At 52.1% G+C, this 6,834-nt stretch overlaps 1 non-coding gene across 1 annotated transcript; it reads right to left on the reverse strand.

The window, feature by feature from the left end:
- Positions 1–2,456: 2,456 nt before the first annotated feature.
- Positions 2,457–2,559, reverse strand: LOC123326842. The gene has a single exon (XR_006541371.1). It is a non-coding gene; the product is annotated as a U6 spliceosomal RNA (small nuclear RNA).
- Positions 2,560–6,834: the final 4,275 nt, after the last annotated feature.

Below are 6,834 nucleotides of genomic sequence, written 5' to 3' on the forward strand. Positions count from 1 at the left end.
ACCTGAGAGCTAGGAACTCAGTGTCAGGACAGCACTGCAGCCCAGCCCCGGCTTCAGGGCTGAGCCTGGACCCTCACCATGTATAGGTTCCCTAACACGCAGGGGCAGGAAAGGAGTCGAAAGAGTAATAACGGCACTCCACGTGTGCACGTCCTCAGTTGTATTTCTCTCCAAATTTCTTCCAAGAAAGAGAAAAGGGAAGAATTCCCCAACCCCACACAAGAAAAGGACAGCTTGAAATCTGTGGCAGAGGGCACTGCAGTATTAAGAGGACCTCGGGGGAACAGGCAGTGGGCATATTTTTTCTGGGGAGTCAGTGAGTTTCATGTGCACCCATTCATTCATGCAGCAAATATTTACTAAGTACCTCCTGTTCCGGGCAATGGGGGACCTAGGAGTGAAAAAGGCAAAGTCCCTGCTCTTAGCTCACATTCTAGGGGTGGGAACGGTCAGTAAATTGTTTATTACATAAGCCAGGTAATATCAGTTAATGATAAGTGCCATGGAGGTAATAAATCAGGGTAAAGTAATAATGGCTGGAGTGAGCTGCTCCGATTGGATGGCCAGGGGAGCCCTTTTAGAAGAGATGACATCTGAGCTGACACCCAACAATGAGGAAGCACCGCTCAATTAAGTCACCATAAACAGCACATGTAAAGGGCCTGGGGCAGGAACAAGGTTGGCATGTTCCAGAAACAGAAGGGCCTTTGCAGCAGAAATACAATGACCACAGTGAGTGAGAGGCAAAGTGGAAGTAAGGTCAGAGAACCAGGCAGGCCCAGCTTCAGAGTCTGGACTTCATTTAAATTATAATGGAAAGCCTACGGAGAGATTTCTACACTGAAGAGACTTGATTTTACTTGAATTTCTAAAACTCCACCCTGGCCACCATGAGAAGAATGGATAAGGAGGACAAGAAGCAGGGACACCAAACAGGAGATGAAAACAGGGTTCCAAAGGAATCAAAAAACCTCATTTCTGCCTCAAATTCTCTCCCTGAACTCTATGAGTCTAACTTCTCAGGTGCTCAGTGAGGCTTAAAATGGGAAGCTGGCTAAAGGGAGATGTTTGTTCTTTAAACCAACGACAGCCAACCGGATGGCATTCAAACATCAGACAAGAGAGGGTAAGTAACAGGCCCTTCCACAAAGGGCAGGACCCAGCCACCTCTGAAGAAGAGAACGAGCAGCCATCTGCTCCAGGGCCAGGGAGTAGATCAGCTCCCGCCATGTGCCCCTTCCAGCCTTGGGACTCTGGGACTCCAAGGCTAGGATTCCTGCACACTCCACAGGCTCAGGCCCCCAATCCAGCCAGCTCGTAGGCCTGTCACATGCTCTCCCATGGCAGAATGCAAGTATCCTCTATGACACTAGCCTTCAAACTCCAAGGACAAATCAATCAACTGCCAACATCACAAAAACAGACAATCAAATAAACCCCAGTGTGGGCGCCTGGGTGGCTCAGTTGGTTAAGCGACTGCCTTCGGCTCAGGTCATGATCCCAGGGTCCTGGGATCGAGTCCCACATCGGGCTCCCGGCTCGGCGGGAAGCCTGCTCCTCCCTCTCCGACTCCCCCTGCTTGTGTTCCTGCTCTCGCTGTCTCTGTCTCTGTCAAATAAATAAATAAAATCTTTAAAAAAAAATTAAAATAAAATAAACCCCAGTGCAAGGTCTTGCCCAAAAAACAAACAAACCCAAATGTGATAGAGCCTCTAAAACTAAATACCGACTTACAATAGCATAGGGGACTGTGGAACATGTTAAATGACACCAGGAGATGTCATCCACAAAATCCTGACTATGGGCAACTCCCCAAGATGATCAAGTTTCTCCAATAAAGAAATTATAATGAAAAAAGAAAGTTGGAGGAGAAAACTCATAAGGTGACATATCACCAGTTACACTGGACTTTTTGAATCCTGACTCAAAAAAAATTTGAGGGGCGCCTGGGTGGCTCAGCCAGTTAAGCGCCTGCCTTTGGCTCAGGTTAAGATCCCGGGGTCCTGGGATCGAGCCCCGCATTGGGGCTCCCTGCTCAGCCCACTTCTCCCCCACCTTTGCCCCTCCCCCACCCATCCTCCCCCCACACACACTCGCACGTGCTCGCTCTCTCTCTAATAAATAAAATCTTTAAAAAAATTTTTGAAAAACTTGTGAGACAATTAGGGGAATGTGAACACTAATTAAATATGATATTAAGAAATTACTGTTAATTCAGGGATAATGGTAGTGTTAATATTTTCTTAGAAGAATTCTTTAAGATGTCTACTGAAATCTTTAAGAATGAAATGATATCATGTCTGGGATTTACTTCAAAATAATCTTGTGGGGGAGTGGGTTGGTAAATAAATGAAACAAGATTGGCCATGAGTTGATAATGGCTCAAACTGGGTATCATATTACACTATTCTCGCTACTTTTGTGCATGTGTGAAAATTTCCACAATAGAAAGTCTAAAAAAAAAAAAAAAGCTAGGGATGAACTTTTTCTTGTGCAGGGGTCATGCTAATCTTCTCTGCATCGTTCGGATTTTAGTATATGTGCTGCCGAAGCAAGCACGGGATGAACTTTTTCTAATAACCCACTAGACATTATACCCCACAACAGAGGGATCAGATTCATTAGATTCACTCTTCTGCCCCCCAGAGCCTGCCATGAGGGGTTTGCTGAATAATGAGTGAATTCATATTTTCCTCCTCACAAACCACATGGTGGGAGTTGTCTTAAAATAACTACCCCCTGTAAGAAGTAGATGTCTTTTCAGTTATGCTAACCGACCTCTCTCCAGTTCAGATTGTCACTCTCAAGGCCACACAACTTCATCCACACCATTTGGAACATACATATTTTGATTGTTTCTCTGCCTCAATCCTTCCCACCAGAGGTACCTGTTTTCCACCTCAGAGGAAAGCATGCCCCCCCCCCACCCGTCCACTTCTACCATGACCAAGGTGGTGCTCTGGATCTTGCCCCAATCTGCCACAACTACAAGAAAGCAGGGTCTGAAAATCAAAGCACTTGAAAGGAGTTTCCCACTACAGTGGTCTCCAAAATGCCATCTGCAAGGAAGGTTTCATTCAGGTGCCTCCTTGGAACCATGCTCCAATCAATCCCCCCTTGCAAACACACCATTGTTTTTGGAGGAACCCAGGTGGTGGAGTCACTGGAAGATGGTCAGAAAGAGGTAGAACCTCCGGGTCATCCCACAACTCCCACACAGAGTCGTCAAGTAAACGCTGACGAGCACCACAGCCGCTTCTCCGGGAGGCAAACTGCGGCTGGAGCTTTCGGCATAATTCTCAGGACCTACCAGCAGTGACCTGCAGTCTTCTGGTTCTGGGCCCGTTTGAGATACCTGTGTCATTACCAGCCTCCCTGGCACACCTGCCTCCCCCAATATGCAGTATACTTCTAAGGAGCCCGGGGAGGGCAGGAAGATGACAAGGACCCTGGGGCCATCACTGCGAAGCCACACAGGACCACTTCATCCCTTAAGGCCAACAGCCAGGAGTGTTATCTGCATAAGCCTGTCAATTAAAGGTGCTGGGAAGATCGATGGATGGCTCAGGCCTTCTGGGAAGGATGAAGAAGGGGTCTGAGTCCGCCATGATGAGGGTGGGGAGGAAGCAGAGACTTAGCACGCTGAACACCCAGCCTGGAGTCTGGGGAGCACATTAGAGAGGCTGGGAGCTGCAGCCTGCTCTAGCCCACCACCGCCGCCCCCCCCCCCCCCGCCCCATCCACCCCCCCCAACCCCCATGGCTGGTGCCCAGAGGGCAAGGGTCAACAGTGAGCACTGCATTTCAGAAGCTTAAAGACAAAGAAACTCCAGATTACAGCAAAGAAAGCAAAGGTCATTTAGCACCAACATGAGATCAATCCCTCTCTCTCCTTGGGTAAGTTAAATCTGTGGCCAAAGCAATCAGGATAACAGAAGCAACAGCAGAATAGGACGAAGGCAGGGGCTGGGAGGGCCTCAATGTCTGCTGCATTGCAGGGAAGGGCACAGTGCGTCCAGGAGAAGGATAAGATGCCATGAGCCATGGGCACCTTCACCTTCCTGCCCTGTCCCCTGTCCAGTCCTTCCCTGTGCCTCACTGTACCTGGCTGCCTCCTGGGCAGGCTGTCACCACCAGACATCTTACCCTGCTTTCCAGGAGCACAAGCCCATAGAAAGGCGAATGGGAACATTTCTGTCCAAACCCCTTCACCCTCATGTGGCACTTCACACCTCTCAGATGCATCTTCACCCACAATATCTCACTTCGGCCTTTTGTATGGACACAGAAACAGGCTCAGGGAGATTACACTGATACTACCACATCATAGTCAACGGATAAGCCAGGACTGTGCAGGAACCTTCCACCCCACCATACACTCTATTCTCAGAAACAGGAACTGGTCTGAGGCAGCTGCCTGTCTATCAAGCACATCATCCTTCTCATTCCTCAAAACAGGCACCGGTTGTCTCAGAACAGCCATCCCCTATCCCTCTGACTTTAGAGGGTTGGCTTAGTCATCCCCCCCTCCACAGATAAAATGCTGAAGGACAGGGAATGGAAGAGAATCAAAGTCTAGGGGGAAATGGGGCCCAGACCTGGAGCACTGGGCTCCAGAGTCCTGCTGGTAGCTTTTACTGCTAAACAGGTTTGTCCCCAGCATCAGCCATTCCCTACATCACTTGCAGGATTTCTGCCACATTCTATACCATCTGTACTATTACTATTTCTATTAAATGGACTCATTCTTGTGACTTAATACATTTAAAGTGAGGTTTTATATCACCACCACAAAAAGGAAAACCAGTACCACTGACCCTAACTAGGAGAGAATCCTAAAAATAAATAGCACAGAAACAACCTAAATTGTAGGCAGGCACTGTTCCCCACTTAAAGGCCCAGAGCCAGAGGTCTGTTTTCTCTTTGTTATGAAAGAAAGATTAGCAAGTGTTAAAAAGGTGTTAAAGCCAGACTAGCACCAACCTGAAACTTTCCCCTTGAGGAAATCACATGCATTAGTAGAGAACTGAAAAGGGAAGAACCTTCTCACTAGGTGACTCAATGTTATTTCATGCTTAACCACCTGAAGTCATTTCACCGGCTAGTCACCTTAGCTATGGGAAACATCAAATCAGACTGCATCGTAGGAAGAGGGACAAGAGGGATGGGGGACAGCCACACCACAGAGGCAACCCATGCCAGCTTCTCAAAGTGCTCTAATCCACTGCCCACCACTCCCCCCCCCCATCAGGCACACCCAGCTTCTGGGCAAGCCCAGGGGTCACCTATCACCACCCAGGTATCTCTGGCTCCACTGCCCTTGTCTTAGCCCTTGTCTAATGCAGAGCACAGCACTAACCACTGCAAACTCCTCTGGAAATCAGGATCCAGCAGGGCCCCTGGAGTCACCCCAAATCCTTGCAACATCTCTGTGGACAGTTGGCTCTGATGAACCCCAGTTGCTAGGCAGCTTTGGGCTCAGGAACCCTGGCAGAGGAGTGTGTGCCAGCCTGTGTGAGCAGCTCCCTTGGGTCTTGTGGACATCAAGCCTGCAGCAAGGGACTGGAGCCCAGGAAGCTGCCCCAGAAGCTCCTTTGCCAGCCCCAAACCCCCACCTCTTTACCCCACAGGTCATCCAGGGTATGTCTGAAATAGCTGGAGAGAACGATTTCCAACATCCAGGAGCAAACAATTAGTAGAGTAAACCCAAGAAAGGTGAAGATGCAAAGAGAAAAAAAATCCAAAGAAGGGGGGGAGGAGGCTGTCAAGCCACCTCCAAACTTGCTCCTTGCCTGCCCACACTGTGCACAAGGCAAGCAGATCCCGGCCTGGCGGGCACCTCGCGGGCTCAGCCAAGTTGCAGAGAAGCAAATAGCATCTCCGGCGCATTGGGCCACTCAGGCTGAGCCAGGGGCTGTCACCCGGGTCGGATCAATGCTACCCGTGCTGCAGGCTTCAGGAAGGGCGCTGCGATGGGCAAATGGGAACGAAATGGGCAAATGGGAATGGGGACGAAACACTTAGTGCCCCTCTGTTGCTGATGGATCCCGAAGGGCCCTCCCAGCCACCCTCCGACCCAGCCAAAGTCCTGCCTCGGCTTTCTCCCAACAGCCGGTGTCCGGGGCGAAGCTCCTGAGTCGCTCCCCAACGCGTGGAGCGGAGGTTTTTCCCAACCAACTCGGGGCCAAAGGCTTTTTGGAAAAGTCTATCTCAAAGAAAGCGGGGATTTAGCATGAGAGTGGAGGGAAGGGGGAGGCGGCACTGCCAGGCTTTACCTTTTCTCTTTATTCTGTTTTCGGGATTTGTGCAGGAGTCCGATGAGCACCACCGCGGCGCGGATCCCTGCCTTTCGGCAATGCATCCTCCCCGCGGGCTGGGACATAGCGAGGCCGCCGGCGGTGCCCGGCCGCGCCCTCGCCCGCCCGCAGCGCGCCCCCGTCGGCCCGGCTCCGCGCGCTCCGCGCCGCCGGCTCCCAGCCCCTGCGCCCCGGCCCCCGGCCGCCCGCCTCTCATGGGCCCCGCCCCGCCTAGGTGCGCCCCGGGGGTCAGGTGACCGGGCGCTCACTTCCCGGCGACCTTCAGCGTCTCCTCGGAGCCCGCCGGGCGGCCGGCGCCCGCTCCCCCAGCGCAGGCATTTCCAAGGCTCGCTCCGGGTGCGGCCCGGACGGGCGGCTCCGGGTCTCGGGCTCCGACGCGCCGCCCGCGCCGGGACCCCGCCCCGGCCCCGCCTCCCGTGCCCCGACCCGGGCACCCCGGCTGCGGGCAGTTCAGGCGGCCCGCTGGCGCTCAGCGCCCCGGGGGGCTCGGCGCCGCGTTCGCCCTCTGCTCCGCTCCC

This window comes from Neomonachus schauinslandi, chromosome 15, assembly GCF_002201575.2.
Source record: "Neomonachus schauinslandi chromosome 15, ASM220157v2, whole genome shotgun sequence".
Classification (NCBI taxonomy): domain Eukaryota; kingdom Metazoa; phylum Chordata; class Mammalia; order Carnivora; family Phocidae; genus Neomonachus; species Neomonachus schauinslandi.